Source organism: Triturus cristatus, chromosome 1_1, assembly GCF_964204655.1.
Source record: "Triturus cristatus chromosome 1_1, aTriCri1.1, whole genome shotgun sequence".
Taxonomy (NCBI): Eukaryota; Metazoa; Chordata; class Amphibia; order Caudata; family Salamandridae; genus Triturus; species Triturus cristatus.
Genome location: NC_140579.1, coordinates 390,112,582 through 390,136,209, shown reverse-complemented (window position 1 = coordinate 390,136,209; position 23,628 = coordinate 390,112,582). Strand labels below are relative to the sequence as shown.

Here is a 23,628-nt window from a genome sequence, read left to right as displayed (position 1 = left end):
ACCTTGGTGCGAATTAGTTGCAGAACATGTGGATAAGGGTTAATATAAACATGTAAATGACTCTTAGAAAATCTAGGTCAGAGGTACGTGAAGAAACAAATATTTTACTAAATAAGGAAATAATGTGAAGTACTTTGGTGAATGCTTTTATAAAAAAAAGCATATTTCTGAATCATGATGTAAGAAACATAACGTACAACAAGACCCAGAGTTACTAAAGTTTGATGCAAACCCATGTTCAGCACTTACAGGTCTATTTAGAAACAGCATTTAGTAATATTACTATAGTGCTACTAACAATCTATAAAATGCTATTTACAACCTACTTGTAGACTGTACACCTATCCTATTTTTTCTGCTGTGGAGATCTCTGTCCAAATGCAGAATATCTGCATACGTAGGTATAAGTTAAAGTAGTAAATATGGAGGCTTTTGAGGGGAGGGGCTGGAAAATAGGGAACAGTTATGATTAAAGTGAGTGGGTTTGGGGAATAATGATGGATTTACGGAGGGTCAAGGAATGTGAGTGAGGGGGTTAGGAACCCACAAAAGAGTAAGACTATTTCTCAAAAAAAAATCACTTATGTAGTAACTACAGCCCAGAAGAGCTCCAAAACAGTAGGAAATTAGTCAATCTCATAGATGAAATAGGCTCAGAACCACCCATGGTCAAAAAATGATAATGCAACACCCTCCTATACAAAATAAAGGAGATAGGAACTTAGATTAAAACGCCATAGGAAATCATCATACATTAAGATAAATTAAAAGGAACAGTTACACATTTAAAAAAATACGTTTTTATTTGAAAGCTGACGTAAAAATTGTACTTTTGTATATAATTATAGAATATGTTATAATTTATTTTCATGTACAAATTAATGTTACAGTAGTTATTATTAAAATCAAATTACATTATTTATGATTCATTCTGTTCCTGCTCTTTAATAAGTAATAAAACACACAAAATCTTTCTTCTACATTAGGTGGAAAATGATTTTTTTCATTTAAAATTAACCACAATTATTAAAATGTATTTTTGTTTAGATTATTATTATAGAGTTACATTAATGGTCTAAGATGATGTGAGAATTGAACATGGCTCTCTAGGAGTAGTTAATTTGGTGTGTGTTATAAATTGGGTTACTGGGTGGCAAAGGTATGTGCACTGTACATGGAGTAACCACCTTCCTAGTCAGGGTAAGTCAGAAACACACTGTGGAATTAACCTGTGCTCAAACTCTGGTGGCTTGGGACAGAGCTGTCAGGTTTAACTTAAAAGGCAATATGTGATGTATTTGTGCACCACATCAAACAGTAACACAGTGAAAACTCCTCAAAATATCCACACAGTTAAGAAAAATAAAGACTAAGGTCCCAATTCATATCTCGCTAGTAATGCCCTCCGTACAACTCGGATCCATAGGGCTTTACGAGCAATTCGTGCAACTGGAGTCCAAACGAGCGAGTATGATGCATTCTTATGCTTACGGACTCGGTTTGCTCAGACTCCCATTGAACTCTATGGGATCAATTATACTGGACGTGTGCACTGGCTCCCATAGCAAAAAGGGGTGAATGGGGAAAAACGTACACCCTGTGGTGGGCACCCCATGGTGCACACCACACTGTGCATGCATGGGAAGAGGGGGCCCATGGGTAACCACACAGGTCTGAATCAGAGTGCGCCAAGGGAGAGTAGGCCTTCTAAGGGCCCCAAAAGAATGATTCCGTCAGATTTTTTGATCCCGACATACCGAAATGTGAAGGCTGTCCGAATCATGCATAGTACTTGCTCACTCAGAAACAGAGTCCATAGAGCTGTATAACCTTGTCCCTCGTCGAGCCCACCTGCTCACGTCACTGTTGTGACAATTTAAAGAATGTGTGAATATAGATTGGATAGATCTAGAGGACGCTGATAAGAAAATGTCTGCCTTAGAGCGAGTTATGGCAAAATAACCCCTATTAGAATCACCAGCCATTCTTCGATGGTGCCTTGAACCAACACATAATGAATTTGCAAAATTGGGGTAGCACTGAAGACAAACAAATAAAAAGTATGTGCCACTGCAATGCTCTTTAACTTCAAGGATCACCAGTGGGAGGATATTTGGCAATCGGCACATATTGTCAATCCCTTTCTCACCCCTTCTCAATGACTGAAGGGAACCACCAATAACAGACACATTGACAACATGTGCCAAATGTAAACAGATTTCTTATATAAATATATATTGTTGTATAATTCATGATCACTTTATGGGTGGTTATGTGCAGACACCTGGCTCACCTCTGCCCAAAGACAAACTTAAAAGCAAAGGAGATGCAATTGTCATCTTTAGTCAAGAAAGCCAAGACATTATTATTGAAAAACAACAAAAGGTCATGAGTTAACTGTTGTGTTACAAAAATTTGTTTCTAGACGTATAGGAAAGGGAATGTGATTGGTGCAGCGACTCTTTCAGTGTCAAATGTGTATAACTATTCAAGACATGTTAGAATTAGATATTTGGAGCGAGTGGGGCCAAAAACAAGAGTTCAAAATAAATAGTTGGTGGAGCAAGGGCCTGTACTTGGGTGCGCTTAGAAAGGAAGAGGAAACAACTAAGCTAGAAGCCCTAATATGGCGAGGGCTAGATAAAGTTGAAAGTCTTTCATCCAAGACGGGAGAGACAGGTATGGCGAGAACAGATACAAGCTAGTTTGTTACCTTGTAAGCATTGCTTAGGCAGATTTGGAATTTGGAGACCATTGCGGAATCAGGGTCTAAATGTTACTCATTCGGTGAAGTTGTAAACAGAGCAGATATCAGAGCAGTCATAATCATCATCCAAAATAAGAAAACAAGAGAGATACTAACCGATCAATGTAAAAGTCTATGGAAAAGAGGTTGATAAATGACCTAAACATATTTTAGGCACTATGTAGGTAGCATTTGTAAGACAAATAAGAGAATGATCACGAAGACAAGGCAGTACTGGTTGCTGATGCCAGCTGAGTTTTGAAAAGACTAGTCAAGCCATCAGTATAGTAATAGAATATGAAGGTATGACCCATGAAATAGGGTTTGTCATAAAATATGAGAATGAAAGGGAATCACTCAGAAATTCAAACTGAGACATGAGGTTCAATGGATAATGTATGCATACTTTTAGAAATCAATAGCAGGGGAGAAAGCAGTAACTAGTATGAAAATAACCTTAGGTAATAAATTAATTGAACTAAGCAGGTGCACCCAAAAGACATATTATTAGGAGGGCAATCTTAATCCATAAAGGTCATGGTTAGCTAACAGCATTAAATCTTTAGTGTACATTGCTTCTTGAAGAGTTTCATTATTTGCTTATAATCCAATTTTCATATTACATAAATGTGTGGAATTGGTACCGTAACTTTATGATTTTCATCTTTACTATATGGCAAAAGGAAATGTAATGACATGCTATATAATAAAATACGCATTTTAAAACAAAATTAATACTGTCACAGATTAGACGTTTGTAGTTCCAATGATTTTTATTAAATTCCCCATGTGGTACATAATACATTGTAGGGTGCATCAACTGTCATACAGAATAAATTTAAGATAAATTTGAGATATTACTGAATAATTCCGTTAAGTTATATAATCGTTAATATAGTAACATACCCAGCAGGATGTCAACAAATAGCAACATTATTAGGGTGGGATTGGAATCTGGGTGTCTGGTGCAATTTTGTTGCTATTCCTTCAGCACAGTTTAGAAAAACAGGTACTCACTTATATTGAGTTACAACAACTTAAAAATGTATATATTAAACGAAAAAGTGACTTAACAAAAAAGATAAAAAAGACAACTGGAATATAGATGCGACCACCATGGCTCACAAGTGGGTGGGGTCAAATTTAACTTGCCTGTACGCCGTCCGGGTCCAGCATCTTCTCAGCTCCTGCCTCCGGCAGAAACAGGAACCAAAAGCAGGCAGCCAGGCTCCCGCTAATAAACCAATCACAATACTGCAAGCAGCATTTCGATTGTTTCAGATGCCGCCCAGCCAGCGGCTTATGGGGAGGCCATGTTCTCCATGCAGGCTGCCTTGCAGCCTGCATGGAGCAGGGCATAGTGTGTATGACTAGTTTGGGTAGCCCCAGGGGGCCGACGAAACAGTCTTTGCAGACTAAGTAGTGCACAGGCACACCGCTCCTCCCCTTCCTTTTGCAGAGCAGTGCCACCAACACACCCGCCCGCACGCCCGCAACCAAACATAAAATGCTAATAAGCGAAAGTCATTACCATTTTATGTTTCAGCTTCTTCCACTGCGAGAAAGCAGTAAGGCAACACTCCTCCTCCCTAGTGGAGGAGTTGCCTCTGTTAGAATAGGAGTACATTTTCATCAGGATTGATACACAAAACCTTTGTTATGATTATATTTAACCTATTATTGCAACACCCCTGGTTTACTCTTGAGTTACATGTATAAGTTGTCTTACTCCTAACATACTCCATGTGTGGGCAAGTCAAGAGTACAAGAGTACATTTGATCATGATCTTTGTAGGTTGTGCTCATATTAAATAAAGATGATTCTTTACAAGTCTTTTCAATAAGTAAAATGATGTAGAGTTGACTGTAGTTAAAATGTATAATGTTGGTTAGTTAAAGACAGCTGAAAACAAACATTTTGGACATTCTCAGCTTCTTGCCATGTGATAATAAAGTCGAAGTTGAGAAACATTGATTTGCTAATTGGTGATTTGTCTTTTATCGTTAATAGGAACATGCAAACAATATTATCAAGGGCAAAAAGAAATCCAATCGAATGTTCCTTTTCTCCAACCCTACATTTATGCCAAAATTAAAACAAGAATTAAATAGGAGGATGACAATATTCAATGAAAATGATGTGAGTAAAATATTACATTTATCAAGCACACTTTGTAATTGATTTAGTAAATTAAACTATGTCGCTAATACCAAAACCGTTATATTATGATTCTTTTTTATTGCAGGCAAGAAGTCTAATGGAACAAATTAAAAAAGTTCTACATTTTTCACTAAGTATCCGAAATACATCACTCATGATTGATGTATTATTACCAGAGGTGAGAGTTTACTTTAATGAAAGGATCACTGCTTTTCTAAATTGTGATTTCTAATAATCAATTAATCAATCAATCAATCATTTGTGAAGCGCACTACATTGGTTGTTCTGCGGATGCGTGGGACGGTGGCGAGTGTGAGGTCGGCGGAGCGTAGCTGGCAGTTGGGGATGTAGAAGGAGAGCCGTCTGTTGAGGTATGCTGGGCCGGTCTTGTGGAGTGCTTTGTGTGTGTGGATGAGGATCTTGAAGGACATCCTCTTGTTGACGGGGAGACAGTGCAGGTTTCTCAAGTGCAGGGTGATGTGGCCGTGTTGTGGTACGTCGAGGATCAGTCGTGCCGAGGCGTTTTGGATGCGTTGTAGTCGTTTGATGAGCTTGGTCGGGGCTCCCGTGTAGAGGGCGTTTCCGTAGTTGAGTCTGCTGCTGACGAGGGCCTGGGTGACTGTCTTTCTTGTATCTGTCGGGATCCATCTGTAGACCTTGCGGAGCATGCGGAGGGTGTTGAAAAAGGAGGAGGAGACGGCATTGACTTGCTTGGTCATAGAGAGCGTTGTTGAGTCGAGGAAGATTCCCAGGTTGCGTGCATGGTCGGTGGGTGTCGGGGCTGCCCCCAGTGCTGTCGGCCACCAGGAGTCGTCCCAGGCTGAAGGGTTGGAGCTGAGGATGAGGACCTCCGTCTTGTTTGAGTTCAGCTTCAGACGGCTGATCTTCATCCAGTCGGTGACGGCCTTCATTCTTTCGTGGAGGTTGGCTTTGGTGGTGATGGGGTCCTTGGTGAGGGAGAGGATCAGTTGAGTGTCGTCGGTGTAGGAGATTATGTTGAGGTAGTGCTGTCGGGCGACGTCTGCGAGCATGGCCATGTAAATGTTGAACAGTGTCTGGCTGAGGGAGGATCCCTGGGGTACGCCGCAGATGATCTCGGAGGCTTTGGAACGGAATGGCGGGAGGCGAACGCTCTGGGTTCTGCAGGAGAGGAAGGAGGCGGTCCTTTCCAGAACCTTGTCTCGGATCCCTGCGGCGTTGAGGTGTGCACATAGTGTGCGAAGGCAGCGGAGCGGTCTAAGAGGATGAGTGCTGCAGTCTCACTGTTGTCCAGCAGGGTCCTGATGTCGTCGGTGGTGGTGATGAGGGCAGTCTCGGTGCTGTGGTTGCTGTGGAACCCTGACTGGGAAGGGTCCAGGATATAAGAAATAAATACGTTCAAACTTCTTTTAACACTTTTTTTGTGGCTAAGTATACAAACTATAAGTAAATACATATAAAATACAAATAAAAAGGAGTTACATTATTAGCCCACACAAATGACAAATCAGTAGTGAATGAGTTGATTTTATGATTAGACACGTTAGATTTTATAGCACCATCATAACAAGCAGCCGTGTGAATAAATTAACACATTAACATGAGGATTGCATTGCACCATCATCAGCATTGCCTAAATTGCGTATATTCTTATTTAGTGACAGAAATGTAATAAAAACTATCTAAGAAAACAATATTAATACAATGGGAAGATATTAACGACTGCAATTCAAATTAAGTACTGCAGATAATTACCATCTTTTTTGTGTTTCTCCCAAATGTGTACCCAATGTCTTTTGCTGGATTTCAACCTATGTGCACATTATCGCAACTTTAAAAACTAAATATCCTGTGCTTTATTTTTTAACACATGTATATCAGTTTATCCTTAACTTAAATGACTTATTTAACTTCCATAAAAGGCTCTAGTATAGGGTTAGAAAATGAACCCAGGGCCTGGAAGTAAAATTACACATGTGGAATACTCTAAAGATTGTGTGATCCACGGATGGGCCTTAAAAATATGATTTAGGCCTTCCATATATTGCCAGACTGTAGCAGCTTAAAATGTGTTCCGTTACACATGTCACTATAACCCTTTTGACAGGAAGAAAACCTAGTTTTTAAATATTGATAATTCACTTCTAAGTACATCTTGCTGCCCAAATGGTAGGGTACCGGAATTTAAAAGTAGAATGTGTGCAAAATAATATTGGCATAATCCGCCTGTGAGTGATAGGCATTTGAATCCCACATTGTTTAATTTATACATCTCCCCTTTAAATAGGCTGACATAGAGAGTTGGCCTTTTCATTATGAAATACTCAAACAATTCACAAATTGTAGTCACCTTGATAGCTGAATCTACATCTGGGATCATTAGTTTTCATGCATGTATGGTTTATGTGAACCAGGGGCTGTGAAAAAATGCATTGAAATTTAATAGGGCTAAAACACAACTTCTGGCTTAGAACCTTTGTCAATAACTTAAAGTAGAAACTGGTGCACTTCCAAATTGCAAGGGGCTCCTACACCGGCACCTTCTGATAGAACACTATGGTGCCGATTCGGATCCTGGAAAAAATTTCCCCATACGAATTGTATCCGGGATTTTTACCGAACGAATCGTACAAGTAGCGTACAAACTGCCAAGTACGATTCGTATGGGAAAAAGTCCATACGAATCGCATTGGGAAAATATCCCCACAGGTCCTCGGGTCGGAAAATGTGTCCGGCACATCCTCGGACGATTTACCCTACGAATCGGAAAAATGAAGTCCGACCGCGCAAGTACGATCCGTCCCGTCCTTCCAATTTTACAACCGTATGGAAAATACACCGTACGGACCGAACTGCAATAGCAACCATGGAGACATGTGCCCGCATACGCGCCGAACCCCTCCCCCAGACACGGCGGATGTACGTGCCATACCCCCACCCGTGTATGTACGAGTCGAACCCCCACCCGTGTATGTACACCCATGTATGTACGAGTCGAACCCCCACCCGTGTATGTACACCCGTGTATGTACGAGTCGAACCCCCACCTGTGTATGTACACCTGTGTATGTACGAGTCGTACCCCCACCCGTGTATGTACGGTGCGTACCCCCAGCGTGTACATACACGGGTGTACATAAATGGGTGGGGGTTCGACTCGTAAATACACGGGTGTACATACACGGGTGGGGGTTCAATCAATCAATCAATCAGTGACACTTATAGAGCGCGCTACATACCCGTAGGGTCTCAAGGCGCTGGGGGGGGGGGGGGTGCCGCTACTGCTCGAACAGCCAGGTCTTCAGCTTCTTCCTGAAGGAGAGGTGGTCTTGGGTCAGGCGCAGGTCGGTCGGGAGGGAGTTCCAGGTCTTGGCGGCCAGGTAGGAGAAGGACCTTCCTCCTGTAGTCGCTCTTCGGATGCGGGGGACGGCGGCGAGGGCGTGGTTGGCTGATCGGAGGTGGCGTTTGGGAGCGTAGAAGTTGATCCGGCTGTTGAGGTAGCTCGGGCCTTGGTCGTGTAGGGCTTTGTGTGCGTGGGTGAGGAGGCGGAAGGTGATTCTTTTGTTGACGGGGAGCCAGTGAAGGTCTCTCAGGTGTCCGGTGATGTGGCTGGTTCGTGGGATGTCGAGGATGAGTCTGGCCGAGGCGTTCTGGATCCGCTGGAGTCTCTTCTGGAGCTTGGCGGTGGTACCGGCGTAGAGGGCGTTGCCGTAGTCCAGTCGGCTGGTGACGAGGGCCTGGGTGACGGTCTTCCTGGTCTCGGTGGGGATCCACCGGAAGATCTTCCGTAGCATGCGTAGGATGTTGAAGCACGCCGAGGAGACGTTGTTGACTTGCCTGGTCATGGAGAGGGAGGAGGTTCGACTCGTACGGGTGTACATACACGGGTGGGGGTTCGACTCGTACATACACGGGTGTACATACACGGGTGGGGGTACGGCATGTACATCCGTGGGGTCTGGGGGGGGGGGTTTGGCGGGTACCGGGCCCCCAATTCCGCTCGCATCGCGCCGTACTTCGCTTTTCCGGCACTTTTTGGGTGCCGTAAAAATATTGCCGTCCGGACTGGTGTTGGTACGATTCGTACTTCCTGGTTCGTGAAATGCAGCCTGCATGCGTCCCGACGTCACGTCGGCGCTGTCCCGGATCACATTGGTATGTGTTTTTACAGTCGGTCGGTGTTTTTTCCGACTCGTACGGAAATGGTGTTTCCGTACGAATCGTACTTGCAAGTTTGTAGGGTTATTTTACCGGGTACGAGTCGGACGGAGAAAACCCTCCGGTTCGTACACGGTTTTTCCAGGATCGGAATCGGCATCTTAGTGTTTTCATTAACATTTAGGTCACTTTCTAAAAGCAAGTAAATGCAAATTTAGTGTCTTGTTTTTTGTTTTTGGGGTGTTAACGTAGGTGTGAAACCTAGTCCTACCATTCTTTCCCGGGTAGACTACTGCAATTCACTATATTTTTGGCTTCCCTCTTTAAAAATTTGGCCCTGCTTGCAACATGTTCAGAAAAGGGCAGTTAAGATTCTGCTTGCTGTGAATTGAAACAACACGGTCACCCAGACATAGTCCACAGTTTACACTGTCTGTCATTAAATAAGATACATTCCAAACCAATCTTCAATATCTGCTGATGCCCTTCTACTTGATGTTTATCCACTTATGTGTGCGCGTAAGGGGAGGAGATCATTTGCTTTTCTCACCTATAAGGTATATAATACCATTACACCGGCAGGGTGAGCCCAATCACCTACAAATGTTTAAGTTTCTGAAAACTTGTATCTTCAAATAAGTATTTGTGTCTATAGTCCCAGGCATTCTTTACTGGGTATATGTTGGCCACAAAACATTTTCTCCACTAACAAGGCACCAGCAGAATCCTAGAAAATGTCAAAGTAAAGATGATATACTTTAATTTGAAACTATTGACAGGTAATTAGTACTAAATTCATGCAAAGATGTTCCATGTTTAAAAAAAAAAAAATACATTGATAATACCTAATACTTAGCAAATATTTATTTAAAGTAATCTTTAGAAAGTTACCTGTTCCCTGTCTAAAACTGTGGGATGCTAATTTGCATTTGCTCTACAGCAGATGTCAAGCCACTCCTTGGCCTTTATAAACTGTGAAAACTTCTCCCAGTGCAGTAATAATGGCCTTGCTCTGTGGAGGTGTTTTTCTTCCCCTTACCGGAAGGCTAGTAGGGTTGGACCAAAAATGTACCTAACAAGTAAATGAACGGTGGAGCCTGGAGAAGGCTGGCCTTTGTCAACCAGCCACGTTTTCACAAATACAATGTTGGAGGGAATCTCATCCCTGTAATGGTTTAGAGTGATCACAAATAAGAGTCATGCTGAATTCCCTAACTAGCCCCATGTGTAGGTAAATAGGATCTGCACAAAGGATAATGAATGAGAACAATCTCAAGCTCAATGCAGATAAGACCAAGATCATGCTGTTTGGTAAAGCCTCTCCCATCTGGGCAGCTGATTGTTGGCCTCATCAACTGGGTGCCACTCCTATGCCCAATCAAGCACTAAAGAATCTTGGGATAAAACTAGACCAATCCTTAATTATGAGAGAGCACATTATAGCCACCACTTGCTCATGTCACCACAACCTACGACTACTGTGCAGAATTTTCCCTTACCTCCCTATTTACTCCCGGAGTACTTCTGTTCAGTCCATCGTAATAAGCAGACTGGATTATGGCAATGCCATGCTGTCAAACGTTGGTGAAACGCTGATCTCTAAACTTCAGGTTGTTGAAAATACGACAGCGAGGTTTGTGATTAACTGCCCTTCTATCACTTCCTTGGAGCCGTTGCTGAAAGAACTATACTGGTTGCCCGTGAAGAGACGCTGTAATTTTAAAATATTGTGTCTCACATATAATGCCTTAAAGGGCAAAGGCCCACTTTATCTTCAGAAAAGAATAAAAGCATATGCTCCCTACTGTATTGCAAGATCTGGCTCGAAAGACCTGTTGTGGGTGCCCCCGCATTCGTTTAACACACAGCAGTGGAAAGGCTTTTTCATATCTCACCCCTGTGTAATGGAAAAAGCTCCCTCTTCTTGTTCATTCATGTCCAAATTACTGTAAATTTAGGAAACAACTCAAAGCCCACTTATTTTAAGCACCCTCATCGACTCTTGTTTTTGTTTCGTAACAGCGCCGAGATGCCCTAGGGTATCAAGTCAAATTAACATAAGATCTTGAATTTTATTGTTAATGGGAGACAGAGAATGGCCACTGAAAAAATCGGACTTTGAAAACATTTGGACTTCCAGACCTCTGAAGGACTGGGACCTACCACCATAGCAAAACTCGTGAAAATGTGACCTTCCTGGCATGGAAAGTGTGTCCGATTCGGCCGTAAACAAGGGTTTCCGGATCTGATTCGGCAAACACAAATCCGATTCAGAGCCCTTGTGAACGACTTCAGAATTGGGCCCCTAGGCCCCATTTCCTGTTGGAGTTCTTGATGTCTCTGCCAAGGACTATAATATTTACCTTGCTGAGGTTGGCCTATAATAATTTATTGTTGTTGTAGATGTAAAGGGAATTCAATGCCCTTTGCAGGCCTATCGGATACAGGATAATTAGATGAACTATATAATGTGATATTTAAATATGTTGATTGTCAAATTTTGGGGTGAATACTCAGACCTGAAGTAAGGTTATACCAATGCCACCTTTATAGAGCGAGAATAGACAGCAGCATTGTATCCAACATCTGTTAGTAGGTCCCTCTTTAGAAATTCATGTGCCACCACCTACTTCAATTATGACCCAAATGGTGTTGAGTACAGAAAGGATTTCACTGAGTAACTGTGTTTGGAATTCCTCAATCTTTCAAATTAACCATAAAATCCTTCTTTCAACAACAATAAATGCTACAGTATATTCAATAAAACATACATATAAAAAAATGCATTGCTTGTCAATACAGTGATAGACATCAGAATAAGAGCTATAATATTATCTTCATTGCAGCAATTTTGCCCAAACCATTTTTGATAGAAAGAGATATTCTGTTTCTCCTCATACCAGTTTTTAAGATCAGTGAGCGGATTGGATTGAAACCATTGAATCCTAGCCTGGAACTCATTTTAATCCAATATTAAAAAGGGGCAATTGGGTGCTAATTACATGGATTGGCTCTGTGTTCCGTTTGAGAAAAAACGTTTAAGATAGAGCCTTCCCATGTGTCAGGGACAGAGCTCAATTGAAAGCAGACATTAAGTACTGGGTGTGACCAAAAGACCAAGAATTCTGTATCATATTTACAAACTAAGTTGGATGATGGTGCATCATTGGATGTAATTTTCTGATTGCTTAGATGGATAGTAAAATGGTAAAAAGATAATTTAAAGAAATGGAGGATGTAAGACAAGTAAAAAAAATTGACCTTCATTGTTGTGTTATAAAAAAGCGGGCATCCCTCGACTTGAGTGTGATTGGTATTTTTATGCGGCATGGAATTCATTGTAATAAAAATCAGTGTTTTTGTTCAGTAATTCATGTTCAATTTTTTCTGTCAGGGCTATTGATATCATTTGGTGGAGTTCTAAAATGACAGAATTTGTTGAGAGTGTAAATTAAGACCAATAAAAGTACCTCTTTGGAGCCTCTATCTTTTTCTTGTAATTTTGTTTATCATTTGTACTAAATTATTTACAAGTGCTTCATACCTGTGGCTTATTTACTATTGTTGTTTATCACTATTAACTGCACTCATTCTTTGTCTTAGTGAATCTGAGAACCAAATATTTCCTACTTGGGGTCTAAGTCATCCTATATGCTGGTCTGTGCTAGCTAGATTCTTTTTCAAGGAATGATGACACTCAGCCATATTTAATAAATGTAGATAAACATATCCTGGCTATCAGGATGGTTCACAATCTAGGGTCAGGCTGGATTCCTACCAATGTTTACATTTATCAGGGACTAAGGAACCTTTTGATCATATTTAATAATAAAAACATTTGGTATTTCCAATATGTGGCTAATAAGCAAAAAATGGAATTTCACATGACATTGTGCAAGAATATGGAAGTTATCAATGTTGTTACTCTGAACCACAGTACATTGAGAACAGAATTAATATAGTGAACATGAACCAAATATATAATCTTGTGTGGGCCAGCTACAGGGGTGAACAATTAAATGAGGGGCTGCCATTTAAAGGAAAGGGATTCAAGGTGTGAAAGAAACCTACAATTTCCATGCCCTCTGTCTTATAATTTGTACTGGGGGATACCCTATTTAATTATAAGTAGTAGCATGAGTGTAATCATTATAACATTTTCCCTTTATTTTTAAATACATTTAAATTAAAATCCAACGCTGTAATCAATGCTGCTCCAAGACATATGGTTTTCAATCTGTCGATATTACTAAAAACAAATATTTAAATAAAATGTTGTGGACGCTTCCATACATAGTTACATTGACAATTATACTAATAAAATGTGGGATATTTTTCCTAATAAACTACATTTATACCAAAAAACTGCTTTGAAATCAATTCAGAATTATTTTAATGTGTAATAGTGATATGGATAGCTGTAGATATGTAAATTGAAAAACTAGGTGGTGAGGGACCATGTTTACATGCCATTGTATCCAGGAAGAAGGTTTTATGGTAGCCATTTATGGCATGAGATTTTGTGCTAAAAGTCTAATGCAAACATAAAAGATACCAGTTTATTTATAAGGAAATTGTAATGGGTTGTTGAGAAAATCTCCTTCGAACCGATGCATTGTAGGAGATTAAGGAATATGATAGTTGACTAGGTATATCTAAGAATTGATAAACGTTAGTAGGAGTGTTGTTTAAGCTGATCCCCAAAAATGTTTATAAGCCACAGTCAACTTGTTATCAAAGCCTATGGAAATTAATATTGAATGTCTATGGTATGGGAAAAGGTTTGAGTCTCCTATTGTTCCAATCGATGCTGCAGGGGCCTAAATTAAAGATCTTGGTCTGTGTACAGTATTCCTAATTATGTATGGATATTTTTTTACATTATTTTTACAGCACATCGTTGCCATAAGTATGACTGTTTGTGATTAATGGAAACTTTTTCTTATTATGTTTCCAATGGCATAATGAAGTTAAATACTGCTTAAATCAGGCTTCCGCAAACTATTGGATAATGGCAGCTTTAAATGCCACATTGTTAGTAATCATGGTATATTTGTGGCCATTTGTCACATCATTCTGGCTATTCTGGGAATAATAATGTCCATGACTAACATGTTGTGAAGGTTCTTAGGATTATGGTGTACATCTATTGAACAGTTGTGTCCCTGGCAAAACAGTGGGCTTCCTTGCATAAAGTAGTCATCTTTAGCATTATGGTAGGCACATCTGGAATGTGATAAACAAAACCTGTTCAGGCTGAGCAGAATATTCCAATGAGATTCATTTGCATTAGGAGAATCACAAGGGGGCATATAGGGTCTATGCTTGAAAAAAAAATTTGAAGTAAAAATTGATTTTCCTTTTGAGACAGTTTTTTTTTATTTGAGTGTGTTTACCCATTATAGGAAGTTCATATATAAAAAAATAACAAGACATGCATTTTTCTTAAAAGGGCTAAAAATGTGGGTTGATGTTTAGCCATCTTCTGTGATGAAGTGGCCAGAGTGAAAACGTGGGCATGTGGTGCAGGAAAATGTGGTTATGCACTTGCAGAGGGTATTTGGAAAATTTACATAAAAATAAATAGACACAAATGAGTAAGCCCTTCTCTTTACAACACATACCTTATAATTTGGCATTATTCATAAAACTGCCAATAATTCATTACATATGACCAAATTGAAATTTCAACTAAAACATCTATCGTTGATTAAAAAACTCGAAATTAAAATGTGCTACTTAAAAATGTATGCACATAAACCTGAAAGAATGTAGGGTTTAACACATCAGCGAAAAACTGTGAAACATTGAAAATTGAAATAACCAGGCATTTTTCAAGCGCAAACACAATAGGCAAACGGATATCCTTGTATGTTTAAATTGGGTAAAATCAGACAACTGGTTTCATGGTCACAAATGTAGGTAGCAAGGGTAATGATAATTATAAAAATGAGGTAAGACAACAAAAGATAAGCCATATTTACAATCTTAAATAGTTGTACATTTAACTGTGTGTTTTAGTATAACATGAAATAAAATTGTTTCCATGGAAAGAATAAAAAGTAAGCAGCTTATCGTAAATAAGTGTACACACTTCACACCTGACAATAAATCCATCTGATAAACGTACACTACTAAAAAATCAAATAACAGAGGACTGTAATTCTTTTTTTTTTTTTGTCCTCATACTGCCAAAAAAAAAAAGTCTTGATGGGATTCCTCCAATCAGTCCACGCCATCCTGTTTCCAGCCCTTAGGAGAGGCAGATGGAGAGAAAAAAAGGAGCTTTCCCTCCAAGAAAGTACCATTACCTTCTCCCACAACTGTTCACATCTCATGGGGCTCCAGGATGTTACTTAGGAGGCCAGGACCGACGGTACATTGGCTTAATCATGGGACCCACTCTCAATCTCCCTCCAGTCTAATAGAGCTGCCCAATTCTTGCCTTTGCTTTTTTTATCGCAAGCCATATATGATTCCATAACATAGATAATACTCTTCAAGCATTCAGCAAAGGTCGGGGGGGATTTTTGATTTCCATGCCCTGCAGTTTCCCTCCTTGCAAGAATTACCACATAGAACACAAATTTGGAAGCAGATGCATTCATGAAGTCATCGTTCGGTAGACCAAAAAAGATCATACTAGGACTTCTATCTGTTGATGCAGCACAGCTTCCACAAAATCACATACCTCCTTCCAATAATGTTTAATTCTTGAACATTCCATGAACATATGAATATCGTCGGCTGCAGGGTACTTACATCTAGGGCAGCTATATTCATTCCCTGTCACTTTAGATAGCTTTTTTGGGGACCAATATACTCTGTAGGCGGTATACAGATGCAGCTGGTTTGACTATAGCAGGGGTCTCCAACCTTTTCTGTATTGAGAGCTACTTCAGCTCAAGGAAAGTCCTGTTGAGCTCCTCGCAAATTTTATCACTGTAAAATATTGACAGCACATGTAAACATTACACTATGACCACCCTAAGCAGGATTATCATAGTTCTACCCAAGTATTCCAGGTGATAGTACCGGAAGAAATGCTAGGGAAACAATTATCAATATTAAATGCCCCAACCTGACTGATAAAGTAATATTCAAATATTCACATGGCTTGTGGCACAAAGGACATAACCACAGCAAAAAGTCTCCTCGATTCAGCTTGACATATCTTTCAAGTATCAACTTTAAATGTGTTTTGGAATTGAAACCTTTTGTCTTCATCAGCATCTCAATTTCTGAAAATATACAGATTTTTCTATCACCACTTTCCATTTTGGGCAAACAAACTACATTTTCCTGAAGAAATCCCTTGTTTTTTTTCATTTTTAGGAAATACATAGTCAGCAAACATCAGCTAGTCATTTTAATTGAGCACTCACCTGTACAAATGCCTCATATGGACAGACTGCTTCAAATGCTCAGGTATTACAGTCATAATCCATGGCACCATAGCACCGAGGACGACTGTATAATGCCAATAATGCACACCAGTATAAATTGTGCCTAGTTAGGACACCATAAGGACCAGGATGGCCACCATATTATTAGTCATGGTCCTTATTATGCAAGGGGCAGCTACAATTATATCAGGAACATCTAAATATAGTGCAGTCATGCTCTTAATATGTCACTGATGGCTGCCAGTGTACCATAACTAGACCACGAATACCCAAAATAGTAAAGGATGGCCATAATGATGTCATTGGGACTATTATGCCATGAACTGACACAATTGTGCTACAGACAAAACCCATATAATGGTGGCTAGCGTACCCATTTGGTAGTCCGTGACACCAGGTGTAGCTTACAGGAATCAACAATGTTTATAATGGATGCAAACATAGATGAATGCAGATGAGGCTCTTCATTTTCTCTGCTTAGGATCATAGCTTTCCTCAGCCCTTGGCTGCTCATGCACCCAACTAAAACATTTTCACTCTGACTCCTGAAGTCCCACACTTTAGTGGGTCAGCCCTGATTACTGCTCAGGCTACCACTGGCACTCTTCATTTATGGCCCACTGTTCACACACATGGTGAAATTGATAAGCCAGTTAACTACCACATGGCTAATCACCTTGTGACTTAGTCTGAGACTGGATAAAGGTGACCATGTGGCAGACTCAATAGGCCGACACAGTGTGTGTTTGATTGTTAATATTAGTCCCTGCCATAGGCTGGTTGGCTAAAGATCTTCAGATGAGAAGTGCTTCCTTTTTAAAAATGCTTAGAGTCTCTGCATAGACTCTCTGAATGAGATACTGGGATTGACTTCACCTCTGAGAGCTACTTTGAGGGTACTGGCGAGTTACCAGTAGCTCCCGAGCTACTTGTTGGAGACCCCTGGACTATAGCCAGCAACATAAGAAAAGAGTCAGACCATGTTTTATACACATCATTTACTCTGTCTCCAAATACTTAGCCCCACAGTCTTATGACTTCAGATTCCCCATTCTCGTCGGCTTCCAGGAGGGCCCAGTACCAAAACGAAACTTCCCTTTTCCATATGCCTGTTCTAGAAACTAGATCAAACTTCCAGTTTGCCTCCTCCTTGCACCAGGTCTGCGTCGCCCACCAGGAGGAGAACTGATAAAACTTAAACCTTGTCAGTGACCCTCCATTTAATCTGCTAAGCGCCTCCCAACTTATTAACTTCGAGTCTTCTTGCAGGTCACCCTAGCGTCTTATAGCTCCCATTTTTAGCGGCTGACAAAGTTGATCTTGTAAGCATTCCAGAGTGCCGGGGGAGTCCCAAACTGTAGCCTGAGCTGCATAATATGGAATTTTCATTTTTCTTCTAATATACATCCAATTCTTTAAAGCAGCCCCCAAAATCTTTAGTCTAACTTTTTTATAGAACTCCGGGTCTCCGTACTTATATAGAAATAAATCCTGCCCTTGCGGCTCATCCCTTAACATTGCCTCGAACAATATACCCTAATGATGAAGAATCGGTTTTGTTAGCCAACATCCTAAACATTTTTAAATGGAAAGCATAACAATAAGTGAGTAGGTTTGGTAGCGCTAACCCACCCACTGTAAGGCCTCTCCTTAGCTTTTTCCAAGCTATCCTGGGATTTTTCGTAGCCCAAATGAAGGTACCAATTTTACTTTGTAACTTAGCTATATCCTCCGCCCTAAATGGCAATGGGATTGAGTTATATAGGAAGGTAATTTTGGGCAAAATTATCATTTTGACAAGGTTAACCCTCCCATAGATGTTTAAAGGGAGGTTTGCCCATCGTGTTAATAAACTGACAACCTCTTTGGAGAACCTCTTCCAATTAACTTTGGGGACATCGTCTAGATTATGGGGTTAACTGAACCCCTAGGTACCTCATTTGACTTTTTACCCCCTGACTAGCAATGACTTGGTTCCATTCCTTTATTTCAGTTTTTTCCTTATTTATTTTATACCCTGAAACTTCACCATATTTTTCTGCCTTCTCAAATAACCTAGGTATTGCCTCTGCTGGATTTGACGTAAACAGAAGCAAGTCATCTGCATAAAGAGCAAGTTTTAGCTCTAACTCTGCGATCTTGAAAGGGTGAATGATAGGGTCTGTCCTAAGCCAACTGACAAACGGCTCAATGTACAGGTTGAATAAAAGTGGTGACAGGGGGCACCCCTGCCTAGTGCCTCTTGAGATATTAAACCAATCTGTCAGGGCCACATTTACCAAAACCTTTGCTTTGGGGTTTAGATATAGGCACTTCACCGCCTGGACAAAGTTGTTAGAAAAACCAAAGCTTTTTAATGTCTCCCATAGATATACCCAGTTGACCTGGTCGAAAGCCTTTGCGGCATCTATTGCTACGATCGTTAGAGGGACCTTCTTTGCTTCTGCTACATCTATTGCCCCCATTTCCTGAAAGGTAAGCTCATTTAGCTGGCTCCAAGGTATGAACCCTCTTTGATCCGGATGAACTATAGCCTTAATAACTTTTGTCACCCTTGCTGCCAATATTCCTGCAAAAACCTTATGATCTGAGTTTAATAAATATATTGGTCTATAAGACTCAATCTTCTGTGGGTCTTTGTTTTGTTTTAAGATAAGAGTCACTGTTGCTTCTGCCCATGAACCTGGAGTACATTCCCCCTCTATGTATATTTTGTTAAACAGAATTTTTAACACTGGGACTACCTTATCTAAAATAGCTAAGTATACCTCAATTGGAAGCCCATCTGGGCCTGCATCCTTACCCCTGGCCATTTTTTTAAATTGTGCTCTGACCTCTTCCTCCGTAATACTGGCTTGCAAGGATGTCTTATATTCTTCTGTCAACTGAGGGAGAGTTATTAACTTTAACTATTCCTGGACTCCCTCTAGTCCTGATGTGGTGTCTTCCTTATACAGGTCATTCATAAAAATTCTAGCCTCCTCCCGAATTTTATCATCCTCATATATCAACTCTCCAGACCCTCTTTGGATTAGGTTCTTTATCAGGTTCCTTGCCCTATCCATTTTTGTCTTCCAAGCTAATAGAGAGCTACATTTCTCTCCGTATGCAAAATGCTACAGCTTGCTAGCTTTCCAACTATCCATAAGTTTTTTTGTATCTAAATTGGCTTGAAATTCTGCCTGTAAGCCCTACAGCTCTTTTTCCAGAATGGCTACTATACTCTGCCAATGATGCCTTCTGTAATTCTGTCTCTTTTTCCTTTTTCTTAGTCATCTTATCTGTTTCTTCTTTTTTCAAAGCTTTCCTTTTACTTATCATTATCAAACAAAGTAACCGTCTTATATAAGCTTTGAAGGCCTCCCAGACTATCTGATCTTTAACTGTGCCAATGTTGAACTTAAAATACTCATCCGTTTTGTCTCCTAACTCCAATATCGCTCCTTCATCTAGTAACATGGTCCTATCAAGAGTCCACCTTCTATGAATCTCTTTTTGCTTAAACCCCAATGTCATTGTCACTGCTGAATGATCTGATACGATTGCAGGGATACGAGTTATTGACTCAACCTGACTCAACTTCTGAAAACATCGCCTGATCAACAAGAAAATAATGGATTCTCAAATGATGTTTATATTTCTTACTGTAAAAGGTAAAATTCCTAGTTAAAACCATTCTTACATCTCCAAATATCGAGCAGTTTAAAATCTTTAATCCAACTTTTCATCGCATCAGACATTTTTGATGGGCTGTTGTATTTTGCTTTTGAGGTACGATCTATCTCTTTATTTAACACCAGGTTAAAGTCTCCCCCAATTATAATTGGTGCAGTCGTGTTCGGCAAACTAGCCTCTAGTTGTAAGAGCGCTCCTGGATTGTCTTCATTAGGCCCGTAATAAGCAACAAAGACTAAAGGGATACCCCAGACTGTCAAGGTGGCTGTTAACCATCTCCCTGACTTATCTGTGTCTTGTTTTACTACTTTTATGCCTACATTACCTCTGATAATTAGAGCGACTCTCCTTGTAATACCTTTTTGGTCTGAGCAAAGCACCTCTTGGATCCATCTAACCTTACTGAAACCCTGTTTGGACTCATGGGCCTCTAAGTGGGTTTCTTATAAAAAACCGATGTGAGCCTCACTGTTCTTCAGGAATTCAATAACCCGGGACAACTTCCTCCTACTTCTCAATCCATTTAGGTTCCAAGTTATTAATTTAAACTTTACTGGGCCTGTTCATTTTCACCGCACCCTAAACTCTTCCCTCGCAACTCTAAAGCTTTAAGATTTGTATGAGGACTAAATTTTTTAATTTTTCCCTCTTGCTCCCAACACCCTGTGCTCCCTCCCTTCATCCCACCCATAAGGAACCCTCCTACAATACACTTGGAGATGAAAAACTGCCTCTTCGGGAGCCTCCCTTTGCTACTGAGACACCTACTGTAAAATGAAAGGGCTCACCAATTGAATTATAGCTAGCGATATCAATTTTTACCAAATTTTACTAAACTTTTTGTTTACTCCTCTTTTTCCTTCATTTTTTTTTCCCTCTTTTTTCCCTCTTCCTCCTTTTTTTTTTCCCTGACTATAATATACGCCCTTCTTCATTTTTTATTATCTAGTTATCTGACTCGTATTTTGCGATTCGATATGAGTAATAATATAAAGCTATGTTACTTCTTCATTTGTGCCAGGAAAACATCTACTTCTTCGGGGGAGCTAGAGTTGTAAATCTTATTTTTCCACATTACCTTTAGTAAGTCCGGGAATTTCATTTGAACCTGGGCCCCCTGGATTCTTAAATCAGGCATTCTGGATCCAAGATCCCATTGCCTTTGCGCCGCTCTCTTGGCAAGGTCCGATCTAATTTGATATTTAACCAATTCATATTGAAGTGCCGTTTATTTTAAGGATCTCCCCAAAACAAATTCCTTAACTGCATAAGTATGGAAATTTATCAAGATTTTTCTAGGGGCTTTCCTGTCAGGGTGCAACTTAAACGGGTCTCTGTGGGCTCTCTGTATGTCTTTGTCCAAGTCTATATCCGGTCTGTCCTTCAGAATTCCCTCTTTTAAAACCTTACATATAAACGCCTTAATATCTCCTCCCTCAGCGCCTTCAGGTATTTTGAGAACTCTCAAATAATTTCTCCTTGCCTGCATCTCCAACCTTTCCAAGTCTTCTTGTAAAGTTTTATTTTGGACTTTTAATTTCTTTAGGTCATTAATATTCCCTAGTACAACTTCCGAGAGGGCCTTAACCTCAGATTCCAGAAATCCAGTTGGTAATACTATATAGTCCAGTTTTCCCCCTAAAGTCTCACATTTTTCATGTATCCCTCTCTGATTGGCCTCAGAGATCTCAAATTTTGAGAGTAGATCCCCTCTTAGGCTTAGGAGCATTGATTCTAATCGAGTCCGGCCAGCCTCTGCTCCTATAGGCATATCTGTATTTCTTCCATCCAGGGCAATGTCGCTAACCAGCACCGGCATTGGTGGTATGTTAGAAAGCTGATCTGTCGTGGGGGCGGTGTTTCCATCTCTAGGTATCTCTATGGGTCCAGCCTCACAAACCCCTTTCTCAGTTCCAGCGTCCAACATTAATGATGCATACCTATTTTCCTGCAGAAGCGGGGGAGAGGTTTGCTGAACTCCTAATAGCGGCCCCTTAGAGGTAGCGACCCGCTCCATTATTTTAAAGTAGGATTTCAGTGAGGGGGTAGTCTTAACTAGTAGGCGTACTGCCTTGGCCTCCCTTCGCTTTTTACTTTCCCCAGATTTTATCACTTTTTTTGGTGGGTGATTGGAAGTACTTTCCCAACAGCCTTCCCCTCCACAACTGGGTCCCCCTTATTTTTTGCCTCGAGATGTGAATGTAGCTGATATCTGCTTCTTGGAGGGGAGGCAGACACTCCTTTCCCAGGTATAGTGTTAAGAGATTTTCCAAACCCAGCCGGAGCACTTCGCACAGGCTGCTCCTGTAAAGATGTGGGCTGGATATCCTCTCCTGTCTTCCAGCCTTGTTCCCTAAAGCTGACTCAAAGGGGCTGTGAGACACACCCTGGCGGGAAAAACAAAGCTCCTTTTCCATGGGCTGAACCTTACCCCCGCCAGACGCCCAACTTATCCCATCAACCAAGGTGCCAGAGAAGTCCTGTGTTGCAAGATCCTCTTGCAGCGTGGCTGCCCGCCGGTGTACTGTGCTGCCTCTGCCCTCGACAACCCTGAAGTCAATCCGGGTGACGGCGGCTTGTATTCTCCGCCACAGCTTGGTTCGGCATCCTCCGAACCCATGGTACACCGCCGCTTCCTGCCCCATACGTTAACACAATGGTGCGGCACGTCATGGTGGCTAGAAAGTACGAAAAATAAGAAAAAAAGAGTTTTAAAATCACGGCGTATCTTTAAAAAGAATCATCGTTCTTATGTACCTGACGGTATCTTGACTAAACGTCGCTGTGAGTCATTTCATTGCCAACTTCGATTTTCTGCCTCACTGCTCCGGGAGCTCCCATGACCGGTGTCAGCCCGCCGCCAGGTTCCTTCCCGGGGGAGGAGCCAGTTCTGGCTTCTTGAACAATGGAGGACTGTAATTCTTGTAAGGAATGTTATATGGTATGAACACTTTCCATGTAAGCTTCGAAGCTAAACGTATTTAGATTTAAAAGTTCTTTATTTTCTTATTGCAGATGACAATCAAAATTCTCCAAAAACAGGAAGAGTTAAATAGATATGAAGCAGAACTTGTACTGATGAGAGGATACTTCCTAGACTCCGATGAGGACGAAGTAGATGAAGTGCAAACATTGAAAAAAGGGAAAAGGGACGCACTGAATTAACATTTTTGAAAGATTGCCTTGTTCATTACATTGAAAAATTAAATTGTATGTTTATGTCAAATGGTGTATAGCATTACATGTAACTTTACTAAAAGATTTGTTATGAAAAATATTTATTGATTAAAATATAAAATGTATAAATATTTACTGTGGTTTAATTAAAAATAAAAGCAAAACAAGGAGGTATTTTTAGTAATGAGATAATAATACAAAGAAGATATTCTTTGGCATGCCTATTTTGATTATGCTTAATTTCAACATAGAATATTATTAAACAATTCAAAAAAATATAATCTTTTAATAAACAATCAGAATCATATTGTACATCATTTTTGGTT

General features: G+C 40.4%; 1 long non-coding RNA gene across 1 annotated transcript; it reads left to right on the top strand.

The window, feature by feature from the left end:
- Positions 1 to 4,755: 4,755 nt before the first annotated feature.
- On the top strand, positions 4,756 to 23,244 carry LOC146870287 (uncharacterized). The gene is made up of 3 exons (XR_014959369.1): positions 4,756 to 4,886; positions 4,993 to 5,085; positions 23,141 to 23,244. It is a non-coding gene; the product is annotated as an uncharacterized LOC146870287 (long non-coding RNA).
- The last annotated feature ends 384 nt before the right edge of the window (positions 23,245 to 23,628 follow it).